Here is a 21,554-nt window from a genome sequence, read left to right as displayed (position 1 = left end):
CAGTGTTACAGGGGAGAGCGTGCTGACTGTGGGGCCTGCATGGCCTTCAGAGGTGTTTCCAGGTGCCTGGCCATTGGAAGGTCAGGAGGAGAATTAGAAGAGAACAGAGTCAGGAAAGCCTTGACTTTGGGGGAGGGGGCCTTGTGAGGAACGACGGGCACTCCTGTCCAGTGCTGCTGGGCAGGCTGGAGTGTGGAGAGACTTGCTCTGCTCCCTGCAGCTCCAGCAGCGAGGTGATCAGTGGTGACGGCAGGTGGAGCCAGTTCCCTGAGGAGCTGAGAGGAGGAGGAGGGCGGGGCTTGATCGGGGCAGTCGAGGCGGGTGACTTGTAGGACAGGAGGAGCGGCCGTTGCCTGTAAGCAGTGGGAGTGGCCTGTGAGAGCAGGGGCCCAGCGCGGGGCTGACGGGACAAGGAAGGAGGGAAGGAGGGTTGTGGTCGGAGGGGACAAATGCCCCCGCAGGAGGGGGCGGCCAGCCATCGGCTCCAAGGAGGACTTTGCTCTTGGCGTGTGCTCTCTCCCTGGGGGCAGAGGGTTCTGTTTTCCCAGAGAAGCCAGGGATCCTGGTTTTGTTTTGAGTGCAAAGTCCTGATGTTTAAATGTTGGCAGTTCATTTTTTAAGAGTCTGGTTTTGTGGGGAAAGGAGAGACAAAATCCTCATCTCTGACAATTATCTCAGGAGAAAGGGCTGGTGAGTGTGAGAGACAGGAGGAAAGCGTGTGTGGAACAAGGCTTCCGAGGCTGTGGGAAGGGATGCGACTACGTGTGCAAGTGGAGGGCACTGTCCTTGGGGACGGGGAAGGGCTCTGAGAGAGCAGAGGGCGAGCACGTGTCTGAGGAAGAGAGACTTAGTGGAGCCGGGGCCAGGGCCACGTGGCGTGGCCATGAGGGTGTGCACACGTGGCTGGCTGGGCTGTGAAGTGGGTTTCCGGTGGACCCAGCCAGCCTGGTGTCCGAACTTTCTCTGTGATGTTAATATCCTGGAAGTCAAAGCAGAACAAAACAGTGGGACTTGCCTAGGGTTAGGACTGAAAGGCCGAAAGGTCCAGTGGGTGAGGGATTTTTTGTGTGTCAGGAGGGTGTAATAACAAAGGTTGTGTGACTTCTTGGTTGGTAGCTGAGCACGTGGAAGGTGGGGTAGGGGAAGAGGAGGTGGCTCAGGGGCAAATGGAGAAGGGCAGGTTTGGTGGGGTGAGGAATGTCTGCGCCAGATGGTGGGGAGACCGTGGCCAGGTGTGGTCTGTGTCTGGGTTTGGTGTGGGCCGAGGTATCCGTGTAAGGTGTGGACGGGCAGGTTGGTGTTGAGCCCTGAGACAGAAGACAGAGCGCCAGGATCCGGGCCTCTGAGGACGACAGTGTTAGAAGTCAGCTTGAGTGTTGCAGCTGATGGAGGATGGAGGGGATTGGAAGTGAGGAAGAAGGCAGTCAATCCAGTGCTGACATCAGCCCACTGGGGGGTTGGGTGGTGTCTTGAAGATCAGTCTCGGAATATAAGGTTACATCTTTTGGGGATGGGGCCTAAATGAAGCAGCAGATTTTGACTAATCCACAGTTCACACTTAACTATTACAATACTCTTAATATTATGGCGAATGTCCTATGTGGAATACCCTCATATATAACAAAAATGTAATAAAATAATATGTAAGAAGATTGGGACTGATCCATTTTTTTAGGGCAGACAAAGTGGGGTCCACCTGCAGTTCACTTTACTCACACCCACAGCGATGCTTGATTGCCAGTCCTGACCTGTTCTGTTTTCATTTACTAGCAGCTCCAGACTTGTGAGAAGTGGCAGTGACTAACCCAGTCATGCCATCACCTGGTTCCCTAGAAGTCCTTGCCAATATCACTTTCTGAGGGGTCAGGGGCTCCACAAAGGTCTTCACATTTCCCTTAAACTTTCAGCAGTGGAAGACCATTGGCTTGTTTGGTAACCAGACTGTAAGCCTATGGCAGCAAGCTGCTGCCTGTTTACTTGCCACCTTCCAAACAAAACTAAACAAAAATGATGATGAATTTAGGGATGCTTTCTTCTCTCCATGTCATGTCCACATGTTTCTGCATAAAAATACTACTGGGAGAGTAAGGAGACTAAGGTCATTTTTTTGCATTATTAAGTAATGGGAATTTTTTAAAAATAGAAGTTAACATTTACATGGTAAAATATCCTGACAGTACCAAAAGTTATACAGTGAAAAGTAATTCTTCCACCCCAGTATTTTTTTTTAATTTGCAAATGGAAGTCATAGATATTTCTGGGCCAGATGAGAGTTGCCTTAATTTTTTTTTTTTTTTTTGTAAATTAGAATATTATGAAGAGATATAATAACTAGGCTAGAGGGGAAAGAAACCACCAGTTAGATGCGATTTTCCAGTAGGCATTTTTAAAAAGTTAAATTTGGAGTACATTTTGAGAAATGGAAGAAGGTAGGGAATATATATTTTGGAGAGAGAGGGTGCTGTGGAGACCAGGGAAAACAGGAGAGCTTTGGGAGAGAACTTAGGACACTGGGTGTTAGATATAGAAGTTAGGATAGATTATGTCAGAGCAGAAAGAAGCACGAAGTCACTTAGCACGGGTTTATCTGAGCCCTGAAATGGAAAAACTTTTCTCCAGACTCAAAATGGGAACTAAAAACAGTAGCTAGATTCAGATTGGGCGGGAAGGTGGAAATAAGACAAATAAAAGTAGACAGGGATCTAGTGATGTAGACTAGGATAGTAAAAATAGAATTCCAGGAAAAAATTGTTGAGGACTTTAAACCTGAACCAAGCCAGCTGGATAACTTATACTGTTCTCTCACCTCTGAATAATCTCTGCCCTTACATATTATTGAGGTATAATAGAGTTTCATTATGAACATGAACCTTTTATATGCTGGAGTGTGCTGAACTAGGGAAAAAGGGTTTCCACCAGAGACAGACAGGGAAAGTCTCCCCCTTTATATTTTTGTATAGATTGCAGCAGTGAACCTGAGTAGACATATGGTTATACAGTCTCTGCAAGATTACACAAGGCAGGGAGAGGCGATTCTCCAAAAGGAAATTAGGATGGATGCTAGGCAGCTGAAAAGAAATGTCTCCTTTTCAATATCAAAGATTTTCATGATTCTTAAAGGGAACCCTCCTACACTGTTGGTAAGAATGTAAATTGGTGCAGACACTATGGATCCAGTATGGGGATTCCTCAAAAAGTTAAGAATAGAACTACCATATGATCCACTATCCCACTTCTGGGTGTTTATCCAAGAATAAAAAACACTAATTTGAAAAGATATATGCACCCCTATGTTCATTGCAGCATTATTTACAATAGCCAAGATATGAAAACAACTTAAGTGCCCATCAACAGATGAGTGGATAAAGATGTGGTATATTGAATACATATACAATGGAATACTACTAAGTCATAAAGAAGATGAAATCTTGCTATTTGCAATAACATAGATGGACCTTGAGGGTATTACGCTAAGTGAAATAAGTCAGAGGAAGACTAAGTACCACATGATTTCACTCATATGTGGAATCTATAAAAAACAGAAAACCAAAATAAATGAACAAACTAGACAAAACACATATATGTGGAGAACAGAGTAGTGGTTACCAGAGGGGAAGAGGTGGGGGGAGGGTGAAATGGATAAAGGGGATCAACTGTATGACGACAGATGGAAACTAAATTTTTGGTGGTGAGCACCCTGTAGGGTACATAGAAGTAGAAATATAATGTTGTACACATGAAACTTATATAATGTTACAAACCGATGTTACCTCAATTAAAAATTTTTTCATAATTCTTCACACTGTAGTAGCTTACTTGTATAAGACAATAGCTAGAACTTATTGAGTGCTTTGCTCAATACAATTTATACTGTGTCTGATATCAGCCCTTTACATGCTGCTTATTTAATCATCACAATAATCTTTTAATGTGGGTAACCACTTGTGTGAACTTACCTGATAATAGGTGTGAGAGCCAGGTGCAAACCTAGGTAGTGTGTGCTGCATTGCCTCTATGCTGTTTAAAAACTTATCATGAATTAGTTAATGCTTTTAAATAAAATTGAATTTTATTAATTTTAATGTATGTGCATATTTTTAAATGGTAGTACCATGTATCTCTTTCTCACACACACACAAATGATATAATTTATTCAGAAAGGTAGTGAGGCAGTTCTTCAACTTCCCGAGGCTTCTTGGCTGTAGATTAGGAATCACTGACTATCCTTGTATTGATGTGCAGTTCTCTCCCAGTCATGGCTTCTCTTCTTCCCACTGTGTGGCCATCAGTGGTGGCCCTGAGTAATCTAAGGCAATCATGGTAGTCCCATCCCCCTTGCTAGGGATTGATTCAGAAATAGGCATGTCACAATTTTAGGCTGAGGAAAATCTGCTGAAGCTTCTGGGAAAGACTTTTTTCCTTGTCCAAGGCATGGGGAAGTGGCCGCTCTCTTTGTGTAGACTTTGTCAGATTTGACTGTGAGGCTCCAAGCTGCTGCAGCAATCTTGTTAAACTCAAGGAGGAAACCAGCTCCAGAAGGTGGCGGAAAGTATTGCAGAGGGATGGAGCGAGAGTTGCTAGGCTGACAACTCTGAATTCCACCCTACCCCTGGACTAACAGTTATGTGAGCCAGTAAATTTCCTTACGTTTAAGCAGTTTGAGGTGTGATTTCTGTTCACTTACAGTTAACGGCATCTCAGCAGATGTCATAATGCAGAATTGCACTGGAAAGAGATAACGAGATTCTTTCTGCTGGATGTTCAAAGTAAAATCATCAAGATACTGTTAAATAGTCTGGTCCCCTAACCTGGCAAGGTAGAAACTGCATGAATTAGACTCAGAGGACCTGGGTTATAGTTTCTACTTTGCCATTAAGAACCTATGTCACAGACCTAAATTTCCCTATTAGCAATAACAAGAAGGTTGCCCTGAATAACCTGTAATGTACTTTTCATCTCAAATATCCTCTATTTTGGAACCCATGACAAATATCTAGTTAAACTTAATCAGGAATTAGGAGATTTTTGTTTTTGAAAAACAGTGAGCCATCTCAGATTTTTATTATAATTTAGTAGCCCCAAGGCAGTCTCTTTCTACAGCTTGTATGTGAGTAGCAGTAGTAAAGTTTTTAACAGTGTTTTAAAAACTACCCCCCCCCACCGCCCCCGAGGACTTAAAACCACCAGTAGCTTATTTATTTATTTATTTAAAAAAAATTTTTTTTGGTTTCTTTAAGATTCTTCAGATTGTTCATATTCTCTCTCTTTACTGTGGAAATTTTCAAATGTGTATGGAAGTAGAATAGTGTAATGAATCCCCATATATTCATCTTCTTACCTCAGGAATTATCAACATTTTGACAGTCTTAAAACCAGTAGCTTTTAAGTGCTTATATAGTTGGCTCTTCTAGCAGAGACTTTTTTCCCTGGTGAACTTTGGAGCTAACTTAGGTCTCCCTTGCTTTAAGGTTTCAGTTGTCTGCGTATGTTTATTTAGTACTGTTTTTTTTTTTTAGCATCAAAAGCAGTTACAACACTGTGAAAACAAGTCTTTATATTAGCGATTGTGCTCAAACAATTATGAATATTTAGGCATTTATATTTGTACACGTCACGGTAGGATGAGTTATGCTGTACTAGCATGCAACCCCCAAATCTCAGTGGCTTATATACTGGTTGGCTGGGGACTGTGCTCTGCCTCATGCCCCTCTGGGACCCAAGCTGAGGGAGCAGTTACCGTCTTAAATGTTGCCAGCACTGGCACAGAGGGAAAGAGAGCAGGGCAAATTGTGCACTGTTTCTTAAAGCTTCTTAGTGTCATTTTTGTTCACATATCAGGGGCCAAAGCAAGTCATATGCCTAACCCATATTTTAAGGGGATGGAAAATCGCAAATCTACCATGTGCCTGCCAGGAGAACCAGAAATATTTGGTGGACAGCATTAATGATTATCACAGTATCATGACAAATATAAAATCTCTTCTGCCTTTCAACTTTATATGTAACAGCCAAGGCTTCAAATCTTGTTTACCCTCATGGAACAAGTATAGTATAGGTCATGGTATTAAAATTAGCCTCATTGTTTTCTTAGCTCTTGTTTATTTAAAAGCCACTTTCAGACCAGTTATTTAGAAAAAGTCCTCAAGAGAGGAATACCAGTTTCGAGATTGGATCCCTGACTTTTTCTGGAAGATACAGACTTTTCACTTCTCTCAGGTGATGCAGTAGACCAGGGAAGGGGCAGGATAATTGGAGCTGCTTCACTTTCCATTAGAGGAAGACCTTTCCCATCTTTGCCCTGCATCTTTTAAAAAGTAGCATTTTGGATTTGCATTCTGACATGGGTAAAATCCTGGGTCAGACCCCTGGAATGTTTCAAGTGGGGTTCAGGATTCGATATCAGATCTCTGTTTATATCTTTTGCTTTTGGAGGCTGGGATTTAAACAACAGATTTTGACTATCCTGTGTGAGTTATGTCAGTCATAGCACTGGCCATATTTATATGACCTTCTGCAGGAAACTGTGTAACCCCCCCAGTCTCTGCTCAAAGGTGCTCTTGGTTGGTCATAATTTTATAGCCCTCAGAAACGTGCACCAGACCAAGGCAAGGCAGCCAGGCCAGTAGCAGCTACTGTGATAAGACCTGGCTTGAAAAGATAAGTGAGGCCAGCTAGCTCCTTTCTCGTGTAGAGAATTTAACTTCCAAGACTGAGACTGAGACTCCTGAGCCTGTTAGGAAGCCATGAGAGAGTAGAAAAGCCATGATCAGTTCTGGCTGCTGGGGGCCTTTGCATTTCTGCTTCCCTGTGTGAGCCCCAGCCCTGTGGTCACTTCTGCCCAGCTTGGCTTGGGATTCCTGGGTTCCTTGCATGTTCTGTAGGATAGGATTAGTTGGGAGTACTTGTTCCAGAGACCCAGAAGAAAGGTAGCTGAGGCAAGAAGAGCTACTTCTCTTTCGTGTCCAAGTCAGAGCATAGACAGCTCATGGCTGGTGTGGCAGCTCCATGGTTCTCCTGGATCTTGGTGGCTCCAGCTCTCTCCTCCGCCATCCCAGGGTCTAGTCTTCCTCCTCGTGGCCTGAGCCGTCACATTCACGTTCCGTGCAGCAGGATGGAGGAAGAGTAGAAGAGAAGGCATGCTCCGTCCGGTCTTTGTGGAGACCTCTAGAAGTTGTACACAAGACTTCTCTCATATCAATTAGATCTTCACTGCCGGGGAGACTGGGAAATACATCCTTTTACTAGCTGTCCATGTGCCTTGCAAAAATTGGGGGTTCTGTAACTGCAGAAGAGGGCACGAACAGTGGACACCTCACAATCTGCTTTGTGTATCTTGAAAGTAAACTCAGTTGCTTGAGGCTGTCTCTGTGTCTTGGTATGAAAGGCATCTAAGTCACCTCTCAGAATGTCCTTCTTTCATTTCATGCCTGTTTGTACGTACTCCACTAATCGTTTCGGCCAAACTAAACAAAGATTCGTTTGTTCATTTACTATAATGTTCTTTTATTAGTGTCCGTTGTGCACTTCAAGTACCGTCCTGGGTATTGAGAAAACACAGAAATGAACTAATATGAGGTCTCTGCCCTCAAGGAGTTCACAGTTTGGCAGAGAGAGAGGTGTGAGTAAAGAGCCGCGCTGTTGTGTGATAAATGCAGTAATGGAGATCCTCGTGGAAGATACAAAGCATACCCGCTAGGATGGCAAAGAAGCGTGCTGGCTGCATCTTCCCCCTCTTTCTTTCTTCAAGACGCAGGAAATGAAGGCCCACACCCTGGCCCTAACTGAGCACTAGCCATGGTAGGGGCTCTGTCAGTCCAAATTCAGATACTCTTTCCTATAAGAACTTCCAGTTCCTTCCTATCCGTGGACAGAGTAAAAGCTTTCTAACGGCAAATCCTTGAATCTACCACAGGAAAGAGCAATATATGTACACAGCATATAATACGCGTATAACTGCATGTACAGTGCTTTATGTCATGTAACATTCTTCTCACCACACACCCCATTTATCCAGAAATCCAGTTACCTAGTTTTATCAAAACTAATATTTCTTTTGGACATATTTTACATGACAGTCTTTGTTGACTGACTTACCAGTGGTGTTTTTGTTTTGCTTTAAATCTTATCCCCATTTACTTTTTGTCTGCATCTGTCTATAGAAAGCTGATCGTTGATTGGCATTAGTGGTGCTTTAGGGAATACATAGTAATCTTAGGTTGAAATGGAATTTTTATACAAAAAAATTTAGATCAGTTAAATCGCTGTCAGCTTATCAGAATATAGGAGATAACATGAGATTAATACAGCATTGCTCCTGCGACCTATCTCCTGGGATGTAGAAATAGCTGTTTTTCAGACCTCTCCTCTGAAATGGTGTCTTCTCTTTGATGATCTTACCTAGAGCCCGTTGCTACCATTGAACTCTTCTCTGTTTGCTCTGTTAGATTTTGTGTTAAGTTTATGAGTTGAAAGCACTGCTATGCATCATAGTTTATTTGGATTAATTATAACTCTAAATTTTGTTTTAATTCTTACCATCATAGGTACTACTGGGACTGTTAAAAATTTTTTCCTGAAAGAGAATTATTTTTTAATAGGGAATGTGGGAAAGACAGATATGGTCAGAAGCATTTGGGAGAGAGCAGTGGCTGAGACAAAGTGAATTCATTTTTTTATATTGATTATAATCAGCTGCTTGCTCTTTGCTTAGTATTAATCCCTTTAGATTCTCTTTTTGAAGCATACGTTGTAATAATGACATCTCAAATAATACTAAATATTTTTTATATATAAAAGTGAAATGAATCCCTAGCGTTTGAATGATCTTCAGTGTACATTTGATTCTTTTTGATAGAGGTAGAAAATTGTTCTGAAAGTCATTATACTGAAACTTATGGAACATAGGTAGCTTCAGTTGTTTTTTTTTGTTTTTAATCTGCATTGTGTCTGGAACCATGGATGTGTCCTTCCGTGGAATCATAGAGTGTTACAATTTCAAGGAATAGGCCAGCTATATAATGTGAGTGAGTCCAGTGCAAAATGAAAATGTGGGGCCCTTATTAAAAACCATTAAGAATTTCAAGACCGTGAGAGCAGAGCAGTAAACCAAAATGTGGAGCCCTTCTAAGCGTGGGGCCCTGTGTGACTGACTGCATAGGTCACAGGCGCGTGAAGCCTGCCCTACCAGGAAATCTTAGCCTGCATTTAGTGTAGGCCCCTTCTTTAATAGATGAGGATGTGTAGCATTTATATGCAACTAGATGCTGATAAATTATTACTGTATAGCAAGACCAAAACCACAACCTTTAAAAATGGTGCTTTTGAAGGTTTCTGTAGGCATATCTAGTCAGTGTAATTTAAAACTTCCATCAGGTATTCCCAGTGGTCATAAAAATAATGGCATGGGTAGTTGAAATAAATAATCCCACAGAATTTTATCCTAAATTGTTTCCCAATTCTCCATCCAACAGGGTTTCTTTTTTCTTTTTTAAGATCTTTGTCATAGTTTCTGTCCTGCTGCAAATTTTATTAGCTTAGATTTAGATTTCTTTATTCTCCTGTAAATGCTCTGAGAGTTCTAATGAGCCTTGAAGGTACCCACAGGAAGGGGACTGAAGAGAAGCAGAAGGCATTTACAATCTACAATGTAGATAATGAGCCCTTACAACTGAGAACGGTGCCTGTGTAAGTGTGGTGGATATTCTATTGCTGAAGGACACATGGAAGACTAAGTAGCATGTGTTTGTTATTGAAAGTCTGCTGTATACACCGCTGTCACTATAGTTTTTTTTAATTAAATTACTTTTATTAACTAGTAATCAAATAGTTTTTGTTTTGTTTTTGCAGAATCACGTTAATTATGACTGCTGTTAGAAATAAATGGAAGCAGCTAGCTCCTTGAGCATGATTCATGGTCACATCACTTTAAAACTTAAATGTTGATCTTCTGATAGCTACTTTGGGGGGCATTTTTGTACCTTGTTTCATTAGCTTACCCAATTTTATATGGTGTTTTTTTTTTTTTAAAAATCATTTATTTATTTATTTTTAGCTGCGTTGGGTCTTCGTTGCCGTGTGACTTTCTCTAGTTGCGGTGAGCGGGGGCTATTCTTCATTGCGGTGCGCAGGCTTCTCATTGTGGTGGCTTCTCTTGTTGTGGAGTAAGGGCTCTAGGTGCATGGGCTTCAGTAGTTGTGGTGTGCAGGCTCAGTAATTGTGGCTCGCGGGCTCTAGAGCGCAGGCTCAGTAGTTGTGGCACACGGGCTTAGTTGCTCCGCAGCGTGTGGGGTTTTCTCAGACCAGGGATTGAACCTGTGTCCCCTGCATTGGCAGGCAGATTCTTAACCACTGTGCCACCAGGGAAGTCCTATATGGTGTTTTAATAAAACTCACAGACAGTATAATGTGAATTAGACCTGCTCTTCTAGCATGGTAGAATACATTGGATAGCCAACGGAAGAGAACTGTTAAAAAAATTTATGAACAAACCAACTGCTCATGGCACAGGGAAATTAGGACATCATGGAGTTAAGGGAGTTTGTAATGCAAACAGCTGCCATGTCGTAGAGCTGCCTCTCAGCTCCCATAACAGAAATCAACTCAGTTGATCAGAAACAATAAGAACTAACACCCTTCTACATTGAATAATTTGGGGTCATGTTTTACTGTTTTGATTGCTGTGTGCAGTTGCCAGCTACAATGCTGAATCCACTTTACTTAACTTTCAGTGTTTGGCTGACTTTTACTACAGTCTGGTGTCTAACAAGGAGCTTTTGCTTCTCTTAAATGCTGACCCAGGAGCTGAGACCTGTGATGTGGATACCAGCCACCTCTTGCACCATTAGGGGAGAAACAGAATAGGGGATATGCCTGTTTGAGAGCATTGCCGTTTACAAAATGGCTCTGAGGTTTATAACATGCTTTACAGATGAAATTCAGTAATCTGATGAACATTTATGGAGTGTGTGTGATGTATAAGGCCCAGTGTTCGACTCAGTGGGTGATAGAAAGATAAGATATAATTCCTGCTATAGTTAAAGGTAAGACATAAAAATAGTTATAGTTAGAATAAAAGTCGATTCAGTGATTTAGTCATTTGTCTCATAGTTATTAAGCACCTCTGCTATGAATCAGACACTGCTCAGCACTGTGAATTCAAAAATGCCTTCCAGGACCCACAGCCAAATGGGTGGACTTGGCATACAAAAATACACCTGCGTGATGACGTCAGTAGAGGTGTGTGGAGGGAGAGGTCTGAGGAGGCCAGGAGCGGTTCCTTGAATCCCAGCAACACGTCAGCAGGCACAGCCCTGGGTCCTGGGAATACGAAACCTTTGCCTTCACGGAACTTTGGGCTGAGTGTTATATGAATCTGGCAGATGGACAAGCAGAGGCCATTTCAGACAGAGGAGTCAACACATGTGGAGACGTGAAGCCAGAGACTGCACGGCACACTGGAGCCTGGGCGTGGTTGGCAGGGCAGGGCCCTGAAGGAGGTGTGGAGTGGAAGCGGGCGTGTGGCCGGCTTATGCTGGGCATTGTCCCCAGGGCTCTGTCGGGGACGCTCTTCCACGGGCTCTTCTGTGGCTTCCCGTCTCCTCAGCAACACTGCCTCAGAAAAGCCTTTCCTGATCACCTGGCAGAGAGGAACTGCCCAGGCCCTTGCTAACACAGCACCTGTCCTTTTTATTTATTTACAGAGCGCTCCTTACTAGCTGACACTTTTTGTTTATTTTTGTTTATTGTCTGTGTCCCAACGCTTGGCTACAGTTCCATGAGAGCAGGAACCCGGTCTGTCCTGTTTACTGCTGTATCCCTAGCACCTAGAACCCAGCATAAAGCTGGCATTTGATAAATGTTTATGGAATCAATGTAAGCATGGAATGTTTTACTATGAATTTTGGATTTTATTCTATAGACCAGTGGCTCTCAATATTATTCTTCTCTAGACCACTTTATACCAAAAAATTATTGAAGACCTCAAAGATTTTTTGTTTTGTGGGTTATGTCTGTTAATGTTTATTATATTAAAGATAAAAACCTAGACATTTTAGACACTAATTCATTTAAAATAATAATAAATCCATTACATGTTGATATAAATATATTTTAAAAAATAACTGCTTTCCAAAGCAAAACATTAGTGAGGAGTGTGGCAGTGTTTTATATTTGTGCAGATCTCATTGTCTAGCGTCTCATAGCTGGATTCCCAAATCTTCTTTTGTATTCAGTCTTTTATGATATCATATGTCATGTAGCCTCTGGAACTCAGCTGTATACTCATGATGGAATGAGAGTAAAAAGACAAATAATGACTTGATATTAGTATACGATTAGTTTTGACCTTGCAGGCTCCTTGAAAGGATCTTGAGGACCCCCAGATGTGGTCCCCAGGCTACCATTTGAAGATCCGCTGCTGTAGGTGGATGGTTTTCTGACTTTTTACTAGCAAGAGTATGTTCTCAAATAATATCTTCTACCAAGCTCCAGTGTATAGCTAAAGATAGAGCTGTTTGGGTTAAAGTGCATCTGTGTTGGGCGTTAGGTCCCAGGAGCCCTGAATTCCCTTTCTTTCTCATTCCTTGGCTAAGTTGCTAAATTGGCACCTCCGGGGTGGGAACATTGTGTGAGAGAGTGAGGCAGGTGAGCTGTTTACCACTCAGTACCATAGTTAAATTTCAGTACGTATTTTATTTAATGGCTTTTAATATATCATAGCTTACTATATTTTAGCATGAACTAGTATCTTATAAAGGCCATTTTCCCGTAAATACACGATCATTGGTTTGCTTTCATTAAAAAAAAAAATTAATTGCAATCAGAAACCTTATTTTGTTTCTGAGGTTTACTTTTCCAATTTTGTTTAAGAAATTTTACTGAAATTTGCAAGAACCTTATAGAAATATTTATGTCAGTAAACATTACCTAACTCAGGTTTTAAAAAACAAGTTGCTTTCTTTACACATCTGAGAGTATGTAAAATAAAATTCAGTCAAGGCCTAATACGTAATCAGACAGAAGTGAAGAGGTAAAAGTGGTCTAATTCTGCTTGCCAGATACAGGAGGGATTCTCGTGGTCGGGAGAGTGGAGGGGAGTGGAGGAGAGTGGAGGGGAGTGGAGGAGAGTGGAGGGGAGCGGAGGGGAGCGGAGGGGAGCGGAGGGGAGCGGAGGGGAGTGGAGGAGAGTGGAGGGGAGTGGCAGCTGGCCAGAGTCAGACTGGTGCCTGCACAGTGCCGTAAGCAGCATCACCGCTGGCCGGCTTCAGTATGTTGCTGTGTTTAAAATGCAGTTATTTGCCTCAGGAAACATCCTCAAGTTGGCCTATTTTGTTACTACGTGGAACTGTTTCTGATGTTTTTTTTTTATCTTGAAAAAGGATCACAAGTTTCCTGTAAAGCTTCTGGTTTTGCAAGTAAATCCTGTCTCTACATTTTGTAGGTTCTATTCTTTGGGAGTTTTATCCGATAGACAAAGTAAAATGACCATGTTGGAACATTAATCCATTACCGTCATCATTACCTGTATCATTAAAAAGAGAGAGAGATCATCCGTTGTGTATAATCATAACACAATGTTTATATAGAATACAAACTCTAGCTTTATTTTCTACCTTTTAAGAGGTGGAAGGGAAAATTGAGGGATACCGAGAAAAGCGATGAAAATAATTACAGGACTGAAAAGTACAGTCTTGGTTTTGGAGTTAAATGTTTTAAGGTGTGATTTAATTACTAACTCAACTTCATACATGATTCTTCTTATGAAAAGAGAAAAATCTGCTTTAAAGAGTTATAAATAGGGCACATCTCCATAAAAGATAGAATGAGATATAATTGGGCAAATTACCTTCTAAATTAGGTTTAACATTCAAAAGAACTGCCTAATAGTGATATCAATAAATTCCTAATTATCTTTAGAAATATGAAGGATGATTCTCATTTAACCATTCTCTCAGTAAATATTCAAGTCTCTATTTTGATCGTATCATAAGTTTATTTTAAAATTTCATTTATTTTAATTTTTTGAATAGGTAGCATCATAACAGCATTTTGAGCAGCATCTCCAGTTATTAATGTTAAAGTGCGCCTGTGTTTCTTTGAAGTGGATGGAGTCATTATAGGCTGCTCATCATCCTCCTTCACATCAAGAGAAGAGGAAAATACTCATAATTTCTTATAATTGTACGTCTAATAAAAATTAATTGGTGGTATGTGGGGGAATAATGTTTAGTAATAGCTACCTTGTTTAAGATCCCAGCCCCTTCACCTCACTCTTGATCCTTCTACTTAAAGGATCCCTATTTCTTCTTTCCATTGCTCTTACTACCTTCTGTGATACAATTCACTTTACTTAGTTTATTGTTTGCTGTCTGTACCTCTCTTCCCACGTAGGGTTTTTTTTTTTTTTTTTTGGTTATAATTTCTCATAATATTTTTATTTTTTTTTAACATCTTTATTGGAGTATACTTGCTTTACAATGGTGTGTTAGTTTCTGCTTTATAACAAAGTGTATCAGCTATACATATACATATATCCCCATATCTCCTCCCTCTTGCATCTCCCTCCTATCCTCCCTACCCCACCCCTCTAGGTGGTCACAAAGCACCGAGCTGATCTCCCTGTGCTATGCAGCTGCTTCCCACTGACTATCTGTTTTACATTTGGTAGTGTATGTATGTCCATGCCACTCTCTCACTTCATCCCAGCTTACCCTGCCCCCTCCCCGTGTCCTCAAGTCCATTCTCTACCTCTGTGTCTTTATTCCTGTCCTGCCCCTAGGTTCTTCAGAACCACTTTTTTATTTTTTAGATTCCATATATATGTGTTAGCATACGGTATTTGTATTTGTCTTTTTGACTTCACTCTGTATGACAGACTCTAGGTCCATCCACCTCTCTACAAATAACTCAATTTCGTTTCTTTTTATGGCTGAGTAATATTCCGTTGTGTATATGTGTCACATCTTCTTTATCCATTCATTTGTCAGTGGACACTTAGGTTGCTTCCATGCCGTAGCTATTGTAAATAGAGCTGCAGTGAACACTGTGGTACATGACTCTTTGAATTATGGTTTTCTCAGGGTATATGCCCAGTAGTGGGATTGCTGGGTTGTATGGTAGTTCTATTTTTAGTTTTTTAAGGAACCTCCATACTGTTCTCCATAGTGGCTGTATCAATTTACATTGCCACCAACAGTGCAAGAGGGTTCCCTTTTCTCCACACCCTCTCCAGCATTTGTTGTTTGTAGATTTTTTCATGATGGCCATTCTGACTGGTGTGAGGTGATACCTCACTGTAGTTCTGATTTGCATTTCTCTAATGATTAGTGATGGTGAGCATCCTTTTATGTGTTTGTTGGCCATCTGTACCACATAGGGTTTTTGAATGTGTTAATCTTTGTGTAGTTTAGTGATACATGCCAAGTGCATAGAACAGTGTTTGGTACATATTTGTTAATCAAATGAATCATTTTTTTCTTTGGCTTTTAGAAGTAGAGGTACATTTCTTCTGGGGAAAAATACTCAGCTAGCAAACTATTCAAAGCGTTTAGAGGCTTCAGTTTCTGGCAGTGTGGCAAATTATAGAGTGGAAAAAAAAACAAAACGTCCCCACTTATTAAACATCACAAATACTGGGCCAGATATTCATGCCTTTTAAACCCATAGTTGAGCTGACAAGCAAGTAAGGAAACGCCTCGGGGGTCAAAAGCAAGAACTCTTGAATCCAGGGAGGTAAGCTAATGGTGATACGGCTGCTATGCTGGGGGTGCTGGTATCTGTAGATCCCTCGAGGCCTAGAGGATTTTGCAGGGTGACCATGGGGTGCTAGGCAGAGTCTTGGGATCAAGCAAAGTGAAAGGTTCAGAGACTCTGGTAGAAAGCTGAAACTCCCTGAAAGGTGTTGGTAAATAAACTGGGAAAAAATTTAAAAACTTGTCCCACAGTGCAGGGGTGGGGAACAATAGGAGTGCGGTAAGGAGGATTGCCTGTCTCAGCTTGTCTTTCATTGGAAAGGTGATCCGTCTTCCCTGAGAAATGATAACTACAAGTCCACTCTTCACTGGGTTTGGGATTGGAGCTTATGCTACCTGAATGGCACAAAGCAAACAAACAAACAAAAAAACAAGCCAAGAAATTAGTGAAAGGTGATCTCAGGTTGTTAGAGCTGAGAAGCAAAGCAGATCCTCTCTGGAGGAATATAGGAACACATACTTCAGAGAATTGATACAGTAAGTTTCTACGAACATGAGCTCACAGTTGAAAAAAAAAAAAATCAAAAGCTTTTCAAATAAGCCACAATGAGTTAATCAGTGGAACTAGGAAACCATATAGTCAGGCACCAGAAACTGCAGATATTCTAGTTGTTAGATACAGAATATAAAATAAATGTTTACTGTGTTCAGAGAGTATAAAAATATAGCTAAGGAGCAAGAGGCTATCAAAAATAATTAGGCTGAATTCAGCAGTGCATAAAGGAAATACTACATATTGAGCAAAGAGTTTATTCCAGGAAGACAAGCTCGGTTCTGTGTTAGAAAATCTGTTAATGTAATTATCCACATGAACAGTGTAAAGCTTTAAAAAAACAAAAACATATTCTAAAAGATACAGAAAAAGCATTTAATAATATTCAACATTCTTTTAGGATACAAACTCATTCCAAAATAAGGATAGGAGAGAAATTCCATAACCTGACAAAGGGCATCTACAAAAAACCTACAGCTGACATCATACTTGATAGAGAAACATTAGAAGTATTCCTTTAAAAATCAGCAACAATGTAAGGATGTCCTTTGTTACCTCACTTCTGCAGCATTGCACTGGAGCTGCTAGTCAGTAAGGCAAGAACGTTACCGGTTTTAAGGGATGAACAGAGTGGTCATCCTTAGAGTCAGTATGAATATTCTCATAGAAAATTCACCAGTCCACAGATACATTTTTAGGATTTATAATAGTTAGCAAGTCGCTGAATATAAGATCGATGTAGTAAAATCAGTTCTGTTACTCTAAACTAGCAGCTCACAATAAAAATGTGATTAAAATTTTTCACATCAACTATACTCCAATAAAAATTTTAAAAAATTTCACAATAGTGAAAAAAAAAGCTCCATAGGAATAAATATAAAAAGAGGTAACAAGATCTTTATATATAGAAAGTTTAAAAAATGTGTTGAAAGACGTTAAAGAAGACCTAAATAAATGTGGGGACACACTGTGTTCATAGGGAGAAAGACTGTTTCTTGTAAATATATCAATTAACCTGTCATTGATATATAAATTCATTGTTATTTCCATAAAAACCCTGTAGGGTATGGTTTTGTTTGTTTTTGTGAAACTTGACAAGTTAATTTAAAAATTTATTTTGGAAAGGAAATGTCTAAGAATAGCCAAGATATTTCTGAAGAGTGCTTGTCCTAACAGATTTTAAGACTTAATGTAAAAGCTTTAATAATTGAGTTAGTGTAGTATTAGGGGAAGGATACACAAATAAGATACTGTAAAAAAAATTGAGGCAAAAAAACAAAACAGAACTCTGCATACATGGAAATCTGATATATGACAGAGCTAGTGTTACAGATCAAATAAGGAGATGGAATCCTCTGTAAACGGTCTTGGGATTTATTGTTAGAAGGCAGGGGAGAGGATGGTTTCTTACCTCACACCATATTAAAAAAAAAAAAATTCCAGATGGATTAAAAATTTGTGAAAGGCAAAATTTAAGCCTTCAGAATAAGATATTAGAGGGTATTTTATGATTTCAGGCTTTCTTAACTAGTTGCCAAAAGCACAGCTGTTGAAGGAAAAGGTCAATAAATTTGCATATATTAAAACTGAGATCTTTTGTTTCTTGTTTAAAACAGAAAGAGCGTGTAAAGACAAGTCACAGGTACTCAAATAGAAGATATTTCTAACACATACAGCTGACAAAGATTTTTTAAATCACAGTAATATATACACATATATGTGTATATGTCCATGCACATACGCATGTCAATGTGAAAAGATAAACGGGCAATAGAGAGGAAAAGCTTTTCATAGAAAAAAGATGAATAGCCACTAAATATTTGTCAACAGGGAAATGCAAATTAAAACTACATTGACAAAATTATAAAAGCTGAATAATACCCAGCATACTCCTGTAATGCTCTGTGGCCAGGGTCAGCAAACCTTCTGTTTTAGGCTTTGCAGGCTGTACAGTCTCTGTTGTAATTACTCAGCTTTGCTACTGTAGAGCAAAAGTAGCCATAAACCATACATAAACAAATAGAATGGGTGTGGCTGTGTTGCCATAAAATTTTATTTATAAAAATAGTGGTTTGCTGACCCCTGCTCTGTGGCACCAAAGATAATGAATTATTAATACATAAACATGGACAAATCTTACAAACTGGACTACAAAGGTAGCAAAAAATACATTATAGTATGATTCCATGAATGTACATTCCAAAGGTAGACTATAAAGAATACAGATTTATGGGTTTTACCGTGGTTACTGGAACTTGACAGACTTTGTCAAGGCCAGAACTCAAAATCGATGTTGGCCAAATTACCTAACGTTTTAAAGTATCCGTTTTCTTATCTGTAAGATGATGGGCATAGGCATAATAGTACCTAGCTCATTGGCTTGTTGGGAAGATTATGTTACATAGTGCCCCTAAAAGTGCTTAGCACAAAGTTAAAAGTTCAGTAATTGTTGCTATGCCTTTATTCTCCTTTAAAAATTTACATTCCTATTAAAAGAACCTTTCTTGCTTTGGGAACTCTAGGTATTTTTTATCCAGCCTTGCACTGCATGTAGTTAACGTGACTGATAGTAAGGCTTGAAATATCCTCACCCTGAAGTCTTGAATAAGGTTTAATTTCTTTTAATTAGCACAGTTCTTGAGACCCTCTGATGTTTTAGTGTCATGTTTAGATCACCAAGCTCCATGTAGCTTGCTAAATACCTGACAAAAACAGTTTCCAGTGTCACTTAACCTTCCTCTGTAGCATTTAGCATTGTGGAAAACTCCTTTCTCAGAACTCTGTCCTTTTTTCGTTTAATGTGCCACGCTCCAGATTCTTCTCTGACCTCTTAGACCTTTCAGTTCTCTAAATGCTGCCCACCCCTAAAATCATGACTTACCAGCTTTTTCATCTGAAAAATGAAGATAAAACCCATTCAGACAATTTTCCCCTCAATCTTATGTGTGTGGCTTCTGTTCTCTATAACTATCTGTCATACCACCCTGATCACAGATGTTCATACCGACTGTCTCTTCCCTAAGGATAGTGACATTGTCTAACTCATCTTTGTTCTCCTAGGGTCTGGCAACATGCTTGGCATATAGTACATAGGTGCTGATTATATTCAAGTTAAGTGAATGAATGTATTCATGCCTTGATTTTGTTCATAAAACACCAGTGTTTGCAATATTTGGCCTGCCAAAGTAGGATGTTAAATCTGTTTGTAACCCTAAATTAGCTTTCAGCTAGCTGAAACAAACTTAAAAGTTATTTCTTTATATTCAAAAAATTCCAACATACATAAAAGTAGAGGAAATAGTAAAATGAACCCCCTGAAACCTGTTTCCATCTTCCAGATTCAGCAGAGGTTAAGATTTGCCACATGTGCTTCACTTCTCAATCCTTCCCACCACCTTCCTGCCAACCCCAAGTATCTTTTTTTTTTTAATTAATTTTTATTGGAGTGTAGTTGATTTACATTGTCATGTTAGAAACCTAAGTATCTTAAAGCAGTATGAGACACCATGCTATTTTACCTCTAAAATTCTTCAGTGTGGATCTTTTAAAAGTGAGAACGTTTTCAAATCTAGCCATAATGATGTTATCATTCCTAATAAAACTAACAATAATTCCTTAGTATCATCTTCTACCCAGTCCATAGTCATATTTTCTCAGTGGTCCCTATAGTGTCCGTTTGAGTTGGTTTGTTGATTCAAAAGTCAAACAAATCCACACATTACATTTGGTTTTCATGAGAAAACTCTTCTTATGAAGAAATAAAACAATACCTAGTTTTTATTATTTCTCCCCCCCCCCCTTCTTTTTCTTTTTTTTTAAATACTCTCCCTCAAGATTAGGGTTCTTTATAATAAAACCAGAGGCTTTGCAATTTTAGGTAAAGGTTTCATCTCCCTTGAGACTGCTTTGCTGTTCTTTTTTGTTAATCAAGCACTTTAACGTGTATAGGGCAGTACTGCACTTAACAGCACAGCAAAATGCGAGACTGAAGGTTGTTAAATTTAACTGTTCTCTGCAGTACTGTTAGGACTTTTCATTAAGGCTGTAAAATTATTTTATGTTCATTAAAATGTATATGCTCTTTGATAACATTTAAACATATCTTAAATATTTTAGAGTTATTTTTCTTGAATTTATGGTTATAAGGAGGAAGCTAAATTTAGGCTGTAACATAGTATGTGTATTTGGAAAAATCTGCTCATGGATGAACTTAATTCTTACATTCTCTAAAGCTGAAATAGAGAAATGTCATCTGCAAAAAATTTATCTTTTAGTTATGGTATTTTTGTCGGTAATAAAGAAAAACATGTGTAACTGTTCAGTGTGTAATAAGGGAAGATAACCCAAGTGTTTAGAGGTTTTAGCAGAATGCAATTTTGAGAATTAAGTGGAATTTTAAAAAATAGTGCAGAAGTAATGTTTTGAGTTATTGATGTGAATTAAATAACAGGATTATTTCAGGGACTTTTTCAACAGTTTTCCTGTTAACTTTCTATTATATTGTTAAGTGAATTAAATCCTAATTGCAGTGGTTTTGAGGGTTTCTGAGAGCAGGAAGCAAATCCTATGTCTACTCCCAAAGAGCTGAAAAAAATTCCAAGAAAAGGCACTTGGGGTGTTATCTCCTAGCATGGACCTTAGCTAGTGTCAGTGCAGAAGTCCTTAACTAGTATCAGAAGCCATGTGAAACTAGGAGAAAATTAAATTGAGGCAGTGAGGTAGAGAATAGCTATTCACAAAAACAAAAGGCAAGGGGCCAGAAAGTTGAGTAAAAACAGCAAGAGAGAATGCAGAAACAATATAAGCTAAGAAAAGAAGTTAAGTGGCATTAGAGAGTAACCAAATTAGGAAAAAACCCCACAAAAGCCAAAACCAGTGTACCAGCTTGCTGACGAGTTAAGGGAAGAAGATGAAGACTGTGTTGCATAGTGTGTGGTGCCTGTGATAAATCTGTGAAGTAGAATTCATGACTGACTAGAGTACCATCTTTCTGTAACACGCTAATACATGAACAAAGGGTTGTGTTTTTTTTTTAATGGTAACTATAAATATTTCAGACCATTATCTTGGACCAAAATCTGATATCTACCCCCATCCCAAATTTCTGTTTTCATTTGGTCTGTTGAGCAAATTTAAAGCTTTTTCGATCCCAAAAGGTCACTTAAGTTAACCTCCAAGTAACGTAAGACAGTGTTTTAAGTGAAGTAGTTCTCAGAAGACCCTTTATGTTTGCAATCGTGAAAGACAACCAAATTTCATTTGAGGGTACTCTCGTCCTTTGATATTTTTTCTTCCTTCTCTCTTCCCAGATG

The 21,554-nt window shown here is 39.6% G+C and overlaps 1 protein-coding gene across 5 annotated transcripts in view; it reads left to right on the top strand.

Moving 5' to 3' along the window:
• GALNT1 (polypeptide N-acetylgalactosaminyltransferase 1) overlaps positions 1 to 21,554 on the top strand; it is a 127,111-nt gene that overhangs the window by 13,962 nt on the left and 91,595 nt on the right. For 2 of the 5 annotated variants that reach the window (XM_082354316.1, XM_082354317.1), the window contains exon 2: positions 14,028 to 14,178. The exons of the other annotated variants lie outside the window; for them this stretch is intronic. The gene's annotated coding sequence lies outside the window, so the exon portion shown is untranslated. The remainder of the gene's footprint in view (positions 1 to 14,027; positions 14,179 to 21,554) is intronic. 5 annotated transcript variants of the gene reach the window in all.

This window comes from Balaenoptera borealis (assembly GCF_965194805.1).
Source record: "Balaenoptera borealis genome assembly, chromosome: 14".
Taxonomy (NCBI): domain Eukaryota; kingdom Metazoa; phylum Chordata; class Mammalia; order Artiodactyla; family Balaenopteridae; genus Balaenoptera; species Balaenoptera borealis.
The sequence above is the reverse complement of the archived record's forward strand: the minus strand, read 5'-3'. Positions and strand labels throughout refer to the sequence as shown.